The sequence below is a fragment of the Halichoerus grypus genome, chromosome 4 (assembly GCF_964656455.1).
Source record: "Halichoerus grypus chromosome 4, mHalGry1.hap1.1, whole genome shotgun sequence".
Lineage (NCBI taxonomy): Eukaryota > Metazoa > Chordata > Mammalia > Carnivora > Phocidae > Halichoerus > Halichoerus grypus.
In genome coordinates this window covers 140,130,284-140,141,846 of record NC_135715.1, presented here as the reverse complement: position 1 = coordinate 140,141,846, position 11,563 = coordinate 140,130,284, and positions in this window count along the sequence as shown.

Below are 11,563 nucleotides of genomic sequence, written 5' to 3'. Positions count from 1 at the left end.
AAGATATATTGAAAATAGAACCTTTATGATCCACAACTGTCTTGACTGAATTACAGTAATACAGCAGTGGAGAGATGACAGGGATCATTTGTGTGTGGGAAGAACATGGTAGTATGTTTTGATGGATTTCATTGTGACGTTTATCTCTAGCAAGTATTACTGGAGTTGGGATGTGAATCTTAAAAGTTCTTACCCCGCCCAGCTTTATTGAGATACAACTGACATATAACATTGCAAGTTTAAGGTGTAAAATATGATGATTTGATATATGTACATACTGCAAAATGATTACCACAATAAGGTTAGTTAACACATCCATCACCTTACATGGTTACAATTTATGTGTGTGTGTGTGTGAAAACTTTGAAGATCTACAATCTCAGCAACTTTTTTTTTTTTTAAGATTTTACTTATTTGACAGAGAGAGACACAGCGAGAGAGGGAACACAAGTAGGGGGAGTGGGAGAGGGAAAAGCAGGCTTCCTGCCAAACAGGGAGCCTGATGCGGGACTCGATCCCAGGACCCTGGGACCAGGGCTTGAGCCACCCAGGTGCCCGCAGCAACTTTCAAATATATGACACAGCATTGTTAACTACACTTACTATTTAAAAGTTCTATGAAGCATTAATATAATTATTAAGGTAAAAGGATTAAAAGGAATCTTGAATTTATAGTAATAATAAAGGAAAATGAAATAAATACATTGAGTTTGTGAAAGCATATAATTTAACTGTTGCTTGCATTTTTTTTAAAAGATTTTATTTATTTATTTGACAGAGAGAGAGAGAGACAGCGAGAGAGGGAACACAAGCAGGGGGAGTGGGAGAGGGAGAAGCAGACCTCCCGCTGAGCAGGGAGCCTGATGTGGGGCTCGATCCCAGGACCCTGAGATGAGAACCTGAGCTGAAAGCAGATGCTTAACGACTGAGCCATCCAGGCGCCCCTGTTGGTTGCATTTTTAATGACTCAAACTTTAAACTACAAATATGAAAGTTTCACAGAAAAACATGCATTTGTATTATATTATATTATTATATATTTTTAACACAGATAATGCATGCACCAATTTAATAAATTAAAATGACTATACTACTGTTTCAAATGCAGAATATAAAAATTACTGTATGCCATAACACAAACTAATATGATTCAGATTAAATAAAACTTTTTAAAAAATTTTTATTTTATTATGTTATGTCACCATACATTACATCATTAGTTTTTGATGTAGTGTTCCATAATTCCTTGTTTGTGTATAACACCCAGTGCTACATTCAGTACGTGCCCCCCTTAATACCCATCACCAGGCTAACCCATGCCCCTACCCCCTCCCTTCTTTTTTTTTTAATTTTTTTATTGTTATGTTAATCCCCATACATTACATCATTAGTTTTAGATATAGTGTTCCATGATTCATTGTTTGTGCATAACACCCAGTGCTCCATGCAGAATGTGCCCTCCTCAATACCCATCACCAGGCTAACCCATCCCTCCCCTCCCTTCTAAAACCCTCAAAAACTTTTTTTTTTTAATTTTTAAAATATTTTATTTATTTGAGAGAGAGCGAGCAGGCATGAGCAGGGGGGAGGGGCAGGGGGCGAGGGAGAAGCAGACTCCCCACTGAGCAGGGAGCCCGATGTGGGGCTCGATCCCAGGACCCTGGGATCATGACCTGAGCTGAAGGCAGACGCCTAACTGACTGAGCCACTCAAGTGCCTTAAATAAAACTTTTATTTTTAAAATGATGTAGAACACTATTTTCTGTCCCTTGTCCCTTTCAAAAGCAACATAAGAATAGATAATGACAAATACATGTGGCTTAAGCTAAAATAAGAATATGTTAAAACAATCAATTATTTCTTGAATAGTTGATGTAAACACCTTATAATATCAAAAACTAGGAAAGAATATCGAGTAAAAATAAATCTTTCTCTTTCCTGCTGCCAGTATCCAATTCCCCTCCCTGCAGAACCATTGGTACCAGTTTCTTTTGTCTTTCTAGAGCTGTTCAATATGCAAAGAAGCTAATATAATAGTAGAAATTATATAACAGTATCATTTACCTGAAGTTCAATACTGAGGTTTTTAAATTGAAGAATACCTCCTGGGTATTATTAATATTCCATATTAATGCCTGTAGAAATACTGTATTCTGCACCGTAATTTGTTTAATCAATTCTCATATGAGTCAGTGTTCTCCAGAGAAACAGAACCAATAGTGTGGATATGTAAAAGAAAGAAATTTATTTTAAGGAACTGGCTCATGCAGTTATGGAGGGTAGCGAGTCCAAAACCTGCACGGTGGGTTGAAAGGCTGGAGAGCAGGGAAGAGGCAGTGCTGCAGTTCATCCAAAAGCCACCTGCTGACAGAATTCCTTCTTGTTTGAGGGAGGTCAGTCTTTGGTTCTATTCAGATCTTTAGTGACTGAATGAGGTCCACCCACTTTATGGAGGACAATACATTTTACTTAAAGTCCAGTGATTTAATGAAAATCTCATCCAAAAACACCCTCACACAACATCCAGAATAATGTTTGACCAAATATCTGGGCACCATGGCCTAGCCAAGCTGACATATGAAATTAACTATCACAGGTGCTTATTTAATTTGTTTATAATTTTTAGCTAATTGATAGCATGTATCCTAATACGTAAATTAATTCACAGACATGCTATATCACAGACATATCTATAAAATAAATTCCCAGAAGTAGAATTGCTAGTCTATGGGTGTATGCTTTTAAAATTTTGATAAATATTGCCAAATTGTCTTCCAAGGGCTTGCACCAATTTAAGCTTACAAAGGATGAGAGTGTCTGTTTCCCCAAGCCTTTCCAACACAGCATGTTAGGGAACTATTTGATCTCGGCTATTTTAACAGGTGTGGTGTGAGTTAGGTAACTAATGAGAAGGCATTACTTGCATTTAGCCAGGATGGTGTTCCCCACGGCATATGCAGATTCAGGATGTGTATGGTAGTGTTATCACAATAATGTTGGAATGAAATGTACAATGCAATTTATTTTAGTATTAGCATAACTAATCTAGGATAAGAAACAATCAGTATAGTAATCAATATTATTTATTTATTTAATTGTAAATGATCATTGACATCATAAACTTCGTAACTGTCATATGCTAAGATACCATGTTAATCACAGATCAGAACTCTGGTGACACTGGGATGAAATGTCTAAAATAATATGTAATAAAAGAGTTGATAGGGCCAGCTTTGAGCATTTGTTTTGTTGAAACTATGTTCTCCATTTCATTTAATAATAAATCATATGATTTGGCCTCCTTCCATGGGGTAGTTTTAAGTCATGATACATAAAAATCATAGTCTTATTTTTTTAGTTACAAAAAGCTCTGTTCATCAGAAAATGTGCTTTCTGTTCATAGAAACAGATGGTATATAATATTTGACCTTCTCAGAGAAGACAGAATTGAAAAGTACATGTATAAGAGTATAAACACATGCATTTTGAAATGCTACAGGTGAATACACAATTTCTAGTTTAAAACTTTCTTAAAATAGAGTACGCCTCTCATCAAATGTAGGCCTTGTCTTTAGACAATGGGTCTGAAAGAAGATAGGCAGCTTGGAATGAAGGAAATCATTCATCAAAGTACTCTGCTTTTCTTTCAGATCTCTTGTGGTTAAAGAGGAGAAAAATAAGACAGCAGGGAATAAAGAACTCAAACTCTAGCTATCAAGGTTTCAAACATGTAGCAGACATAATTATCAAGACTTCTTTGATAAGAAGATACACGTTAGGTTGGTTACCCAGCTCAAATGGCCATATTTGTCCTACTAATCTCATCCTTTGTTTGAAGGAATTGTTCATCCTTTCTATGCTCTGAAGGGGGGTTCTATCCCTTACAGAGTAACCCCCACCTCTCAAAAAGATATGCTTATAACTAAGAAAGAGTTAATCATAGTATAACCCCTTTGGCCATTGTGATTGGTCCAAGGCATGAGTGTATGATTTAGTTCGTGCCAATAAGTGTCCTTCCCTGATATTTTCCAGGTTGGGGCTAAGAGGAAGCACCTCTATTTCTGTTTGGTTGTTAAGCCATGAGGATGATGAGCGTGGTTTCACTGGAGGCCATGTTTCTAGTCTTATGTGGATTTCAGTCCCCAAATCATAAAGCTAATAATCAGAGAGAAGCAGATTCACGATATGGAGAGAGGAAGAGAGGGGGTGAGAGAGAAAATAAATTTATTTATTTATTTATTTTAAAGATTTTATTTATTTATTTGAGAGAGAGAGAATGAGAGAGAGAACACATGAGAGGGGGGAGGGTCAGAGGGAGAAGCAGACTCCCTGCTCAGCAGGGAGCCCGATACAGGACTCGATCCTGGGACTCCAGGATCATGACCTGAGCCAAAGGCAGTCGCTCAACCAACTGAGCCACCCAGGTGCCCAAGAGAGAAAATAAATTTAAATCATCACCTCACATCCATCAGGATGGCTGCTAAAACAAAAAACAAAAAAACCCAAGAAACAAACAAACAAAAATGTGTTGGTGAGAATGTGGAGAAATTAGAACTCTTGTGCATTGTTGGTGGGAATAGAAAATGGTGCAGCCACTACAGAAAACAGTATGGTAGTTCGTCACAAAAAATTAAATATAGAAATACTGTATGATTCAGCAATTCCACTTCTGGGTATATACCCAAAGGAAGTGAAAGCAGGGACGTGTACAGAAACTTGCATACCCATGTTCATAGCAGCATTACTCAAAATAGCTAAAGGTGGAAGCGACCTGAGTGTCCACTGACGATGAATGGATAAACAAAATGTGGTGTGTACATGTGGTGTGCATTATGTGGTATGTATTATTCAGTCTTAAAATGGATGGAAATCCTGACACATGCTACAGCATGGATGAACTTGAAGATAATATGTGAAGTGAAATAAGCCGGTCTCAAAAGGACAAGTACTATATGACACTACTTACATAAGGTACTTAGAGTAGTCAGATTCATAGAAACACAAAGTAGAATGGTGGTTGGAAGGGGCTGGGGGAAGAAGAAAATGGGAAATTGTTCAATGACAATAGAGTTTCACAAGACGAAAAAGTTTTGGAGATCGATTGCACAATGATGTGAATGTACTTAACAATACTAAACTGTATACTTAAAATGATTAAGGTGTGAGTTTTATGTTAGTGTATTTTACCGCAATTAGAAGTTTTAAAATTTAGCAAACTCTTAAAATCATTAGAAGTGAACATAGGTAAAAATCCGTCTAATGCAAGCATGATGTCAAAAAAAGCAAAAACCATAACAGAAAATATATATATACAAAGAATGTGTTATAATATATATAATCAAATATATACAAAGAATGTGTTAATGCTGCTTATCTGTTGCTCTTGGCATTATGACTCCTTTTTTCATCTTTAACAAACTATTTTTCTGTAATGAACATTATTGATTTACATAATTAGGAAATCTGATAATGAGGAAAATGAGATACTGTTTTTTTTTTTAATTAGGAAAATGGGATACTGTTTTTTTCCCCCTCCATTCTGTCATTCACCAAAGACTGTGAAAAATTATGAAATTCAACGTTGGTGAAGGTATAGAAACGGGTACTCCTATACATTGTTCATGGAAGTATCATTTGGTACAATCTTTCTGAAAGGCAATTTGGTCACATAGATCAAAAGCCTGAAAAATATGTGCATTCTTTAATCCATCAATTCTGCATGTGAGAATTTATCTTAAGGAAATAGACCTGTAGCCTAAATGCTTAGCTACAAGCTTTTTCATTGTCAATCTCAGTGTGATTCATAATAGTAAGAAATTGAAAATAAACTAAAGATCTGACAGTAGGACAATGATTTTAAGTAAATTCCAGTCATATTTACAGGAATATACTTTGTAGTCATTTAAAATTGCGTTGCAGAAGAATAATAAACAACGCAGAATAATGTTCGTTATACAGTGAAATTTAAAAGTAGGTTTTAAAATTGTATGAGTAGTATGATATCACTTGTATAAAAAATATGATCTATATATTCCAAGTAATATATAAAACTAGAAAAGAAGACTAAAAAGGCATGCGTTAAAATGTTAACTGTGTTTTTTTCTAATGAATTATAGATGCTTTCTGGCATAGTATAGTAAGTGAAATGCTTACGGATCCTCCAAAGTCAGCTAGGCCCAGAAGAATGGGGTAGGATTAAAGAAAAAAAAAAATCTAAAATAATAAAATTAATTTACTGATTTTTACAATATGTTTAAAAATTAAAACACCCCAAAGTTCTTTTTCTCTGATGTTCTTCTTGAGAGACACAAATAATATGAAAGACAGAAAAGAAAATGAGGCCATCTTATTACCTGGCAAAACAAAGTGACTTTACTGACATTTCTGCTAATGGAAGTTAAGATTTAAATATGGCTTTCATGCTACTAGTGAATAGAAACATGAAAAGATTATATAATTATCTGAAGGTAAATTATTTTATTCTCCATTCCATTTCAATAATTACCATTTCCATAATTTCCACCCTATTTCCATAATCATCACTTTTTGTTCTGACCCCGTTCTTAATCCTCATTTTAATTCCAATCCTTTCTCTATAAATGCTTTTAGTGTATATATTATGTGCTCAGTGACACGTTTTTAAAAAGTGACTCATCTGAACAATGAGAATTAGACACTACAGATTAATTTTGTGCTGTACATGTAATTCTACTTATACAAGTAGGTGGAAACTCTTTGGGGAAAGGTCTTTGACACTTCTCTTTAAACTAATGGGAACACTACGAGCATAAATTGTTAACAGAGGAGAAAAAATGTGTCAATCTTTAGTTGGCTCCTTTGGAACTGTCCTAGAATATAAAAATCAATGTGATACCAGAGATTACATGAATAGGTCTAAAATCTCATGGAATGAGAAAGATTCAAATAACCCCAATTCTTTTTTTTTTTTTTTAAGATTTTATTTTTTTGACAGAGAGAGAGACAGCGAGAGAGGGAACACAAGCAGGGGCAGTGGGAGAGGGAGAAGCAGGCTTCCCGCCGAGCAGGGAGCCGGACGTGGGGCTTGATCCCAGGACCCTGGGATCATGACCTGAGCCAAAGGCAGACGTTTAATAACTGAGCCACCCAGGTGCCCCAAATAACCCCAATTCTTAACTAGAGCTAGGGATATAACCTTTAAAATGAAAGAGCTGAGGTTAATTCATATTTCAAACTATAACAAAGTTTCACATCGCTGATTTCTGAGGTCTACGATTTGACGAAACTCATGTCCTGATTATCCAAAACACAGAGGACACCAGTTATCATAGTCGAGCCATTAGCTACCACCTTTACATCTTGTCAAAAAAAAAAAAAATAATAAGGGCACTGGGATGCCTGGCTGGCTCAGTCGGTAGAGCATGTGGTTCTTGATCTTGGGGTTGTGAGTTAGAGTCCCACATTGGGTGTGGAGATTTTAAAAACAAATAAGGGCGCATATGTAAAGACTGAAAAATGACCAATAAAGGACCAATTTTGAAAACAGAAAACAGATTAGGCAAATAATGAACTAACAAGCTTAATGTCTTTGTTGAAACCAGACCTTGAAGCATTCAGTTACAGCATTCATATGATATTTTATCTCAGTAAAGTAAAAATGTGGAAATAAGCATACATGCTTTGTAAAACAGCACATCACATTTATATAACTTAAACAGTTTTAAAAAGTGATATCCAAGACTACCTACTTCGGCAGAATTTTAAATCTCACCAGCCCTAAAGATAATCATTTCTTTCCTTTTTTTTTTTTTTAAAGATTTTATTTATTTATTTGACAGAGAGAGAGAGAGTACAAGCAGGGGGAGCGGCAGAGGCAGAGGGAGAAGCAGGCAAACCCGCTGAACAGGGAGCCCCATGGGGGGGCTCAATCCCAGGACCCTGGGATCATAATCTGAGCGGAAGGCAGACACTTAATAGACTGAGCCACCCAGGCGCCCCAAATTATCATTTCCTTAACCTAAACATTTACTTGTATGGCTCATGGTCTGCTTTTGAAGTTAACGAATGAAATAGAGCTAATTTATGTTACTAAGAATTAAACCTCACTCTGTTTCTGCAAAAAATGACTTAATCTACAAATCAATGCTTGGGGTAAAGGATTTATAGCAGTTTTTCAAATAGGAGTGGTTCCAAATACTAGCTTTTCCCAAGATATTTCCCCAAGGACTTTGTATAAGAGAAGTTCAATTGATGTGTAAATGGAGAAGAGGATTGCCTATGTGGATGATTCAGTGGGGTGCCAAAAACATCTTTCTTACTAATGTCAATAGATTTGTTGCTTCCTTTCACCATTCTGTGGAAGTGCTCTGTTGTAGTAAGCCTCAAAAACCAAAAAAACAAAAAACCAAAAAAACCCAACAGTCTCTTTCTACTGCAAATTCTTTTAAGGAGAATGACATGTTCCATCCACACACCCTAGTGAGAATGAGTTACTCTCTTGAGAAAGGAAGAGCCATGCGATAGGAGTACCTGGAAAAGGTGTCCCGGGGAGGCAGGGGTTGAAAGAGGGAGAAAATAGCAAAGAAAAGAGAGGTAGAGGCCAAGACAAACTTGTTTCAATCTTGCCTTCCCAAGACAGAATCTGGCTCCCACTTACGCTCTTTCTGTTCCCATTCTCTTAGTCTCTGCATCTTCCCATTTCATGCTAGCTGATCAAGAAACAGAAAGTGGAGCGGGCGAGAGGGAAGGCCATGAATCTTTTCAATGTGGGGAAAATAAAAAGAGGGGAGGTCATAAAATTTTAATCTTATAAATTATAGCCTTGTTTAATAGTAAAAAATTGAAAAGTAATGATCCTTTTTGGCTCCAGAGAGAAATCATTGAGAGAAGATGGCACAGGTTGGCTTTCCTGAGGAGCAGACTCTGAGTCAGCAGGCAGGAGGTTCATAAAGAGCGTTCTAGGGACCATCGTCTCTGTAAGGGTAAGGGAAGGCAAAGCGAAGGGAAAAGAACTGGCAGGGGGAGAAACTGAGCTGTGATAGATTCTCAATGAAAGCCTTTGTCCTCTGGAATGTTCCTTAGATGGTTCAACCCTTCTATGACACTTTGAATTGAGTGGGCAAGAGGGCCAGGCCTTTATACCTTCGCAATAACCAGTGATTGGATGCAGAACACCTTGGGGAGGGAGTGTGACCTTAGGCAAGGGCATTCTCTTAGCTGAAACAATCCCTAAAGGGGGCTGACAGGTGAGGGCCGATTTGTCTGCAGCATTCCTAAAAGCTAGGGCAATCAGGCCTTCAGTTCTGAAAGGGGATTCGGGTAGTGTACCACAGTGCCCGCCACAGAGAGAAAATTAGTACCTACCACAGAGCTTGATATGCTACTCGACAAACATTTGTTGAAGAGATGAGTTTTCTTGTTTTGTCTTTCAAATTGCTTGCCCTTTTCCACCAGAAAAGCAAATGTGATATTATTAAAGCTTTTATAGACAATTGCCTTTGATGTAAGTTTTTGTCAAGTACAAAGACTGGCAAGAAATCTTTGTAACGAAACTACACCTGTGGCCAAGGAAAATGGCATTATCTAACAGACATCTGTGAGAGTCCACTGTAACTTTATGTGCATGTAGTTTTGCATTTTTGTAAAAAAATTTCCTTTTTGAAACAATGTCAAACATACAGAAAACTTACAAAAAAAGTACAAAGAACTTTTGTTATTTAAACAATTTGAGAATAGGTTTCTGGCCAGATGCTCCATTACCCCTTAATACCTTAGTGTGTATTTCTGATATACAAGGACATTCTCTTATTTAACCATGATACAACCAAGCAAGATCAGAAAACTAACATTGACACATTACTACCATCAAATCCTTAGACCCTGTTCAAGTTTTGCAAATGTTCCATTGCCATTTATAGCAAAAGGATCTAGTCCAGAGTTAGGTGTTGTATTTAGTTTCATGTCTCCTTAAACGTCTTCATTCAGCCTCAAATAGTCCCTCAATCTTTCCTTGACTTTCAGGACCTTATCACTTTTGAAAATTATGGGTCAGTAATTTTTAGAATGTTCCCCAGTTCAGTTCTGTCTAATGTTACTTTACGATAAGGTTATGTTCCTTTGGCAGGCATCTTACAGAAGCGATGAAGTATTCTCATTACACCCTATCGGGTGGGGGTAGGTCCCACATTTTCAGTTTGTCCCATTACTGGGGTATTCACTCTGATCATGCGATTAAAATGATGTCTTCCAGGCTCCACTATTATAAAGTAGCCTCATTTCCCTTTTTAATCCATAAATATTTTGTAGGGAGATACTTGAGATAATGTAAATATCTCATTCTCATCAAACTTACAACTTACTTATATCAGTGTGGACTCGTGGATTCATATATTATTCAATAGGTTATAATTTACTACTACCATTATTTATTTTAATGCTCAAATCATCCCAGATTTATCTAGTGGTGTTCACTTCGAGCTGGTGTCTGTGTCCTTTTGACTTCCCCTTCATCATTTTGGGAAGCATTTCCTTACTTTCTAATACAAGAAGATGTTCCAGATTTAGTTTGGACTTCCTCTGCCCAAACCCTGGAATGAGCCATTTCTCCAAGCCTCTAAGACCAGCTCTCCACTAGTGCTCTGGACCCATCATGAAGATGTAAAAGAAATACTCAAGAGGAGTCTATGAAAGCTAGATAATGGATTGTTTCTTGCTCCTTGATTTTCAACTATACAATACTCTGTGCTTGAAATCCTAAGCTCCAAAGGTACAGATTTCCTAAGAGTTTACTGCAGTATCTTCACTGTATAGATATATCTTTAGCATATCTCGGAGGTAATGCACTTAATCATTCTTGCATAACATAGAACATTTATATAACCAAGGCCTGTAAAGGGTGACAAAACCTTTTTAAAACTGCTCTCTGGAAAGATTTGTCACCGCTGGTTCAGCAGCATGGTTGGTGGACTTTAAGCAGATGACATGGGTTTGTGTCTCAGTGGAATCTTCTAATGTGAAAATAAGCTCTCCCTCACTAGGTTTCTGTAAACATTAAATGAGATAGCTCCTGTAAAATTGCCATGTAAACTGGAAAAAAAAGCTATTTCAATATAAAATTTTTTAAGAAATGCTAACTGTTAAAACCTCTGAAAGTGAACTCCTTGGTTTTCCCAAGAAAAACCAGTGTGCCCAAAATCTCTAATACCATTAGACTTTTCAAAATGTGAGATTGCCTTTATATGCCATATTTTTTCATAGGACCTTTAATATATCACAAATTGCAATTTTGCTGAAATCTCTGATGATTATGCTATTATTGCTTATTAACTTTCTCACATGCTTTGTTAATTTCAGAACATCTTCTTCTTTGAGGTCATCTACAGATAAAGTGTTAAGCTGTTAAAATTACTGAGAATGGACTACTAATGAAAATAAAAAGCCTGCAGCTCTTTCAAAGGTGAGAAAAGGTTTGTTAGACAATGGGTGGCCTACGGTGGACCTGAATAATGGTCACGAAGAAAGAGAAATGTTAAAGAATCCTCACTTGGTCTTCAGTGGGAGACTTGTAGAAGAAACAAAACTATGA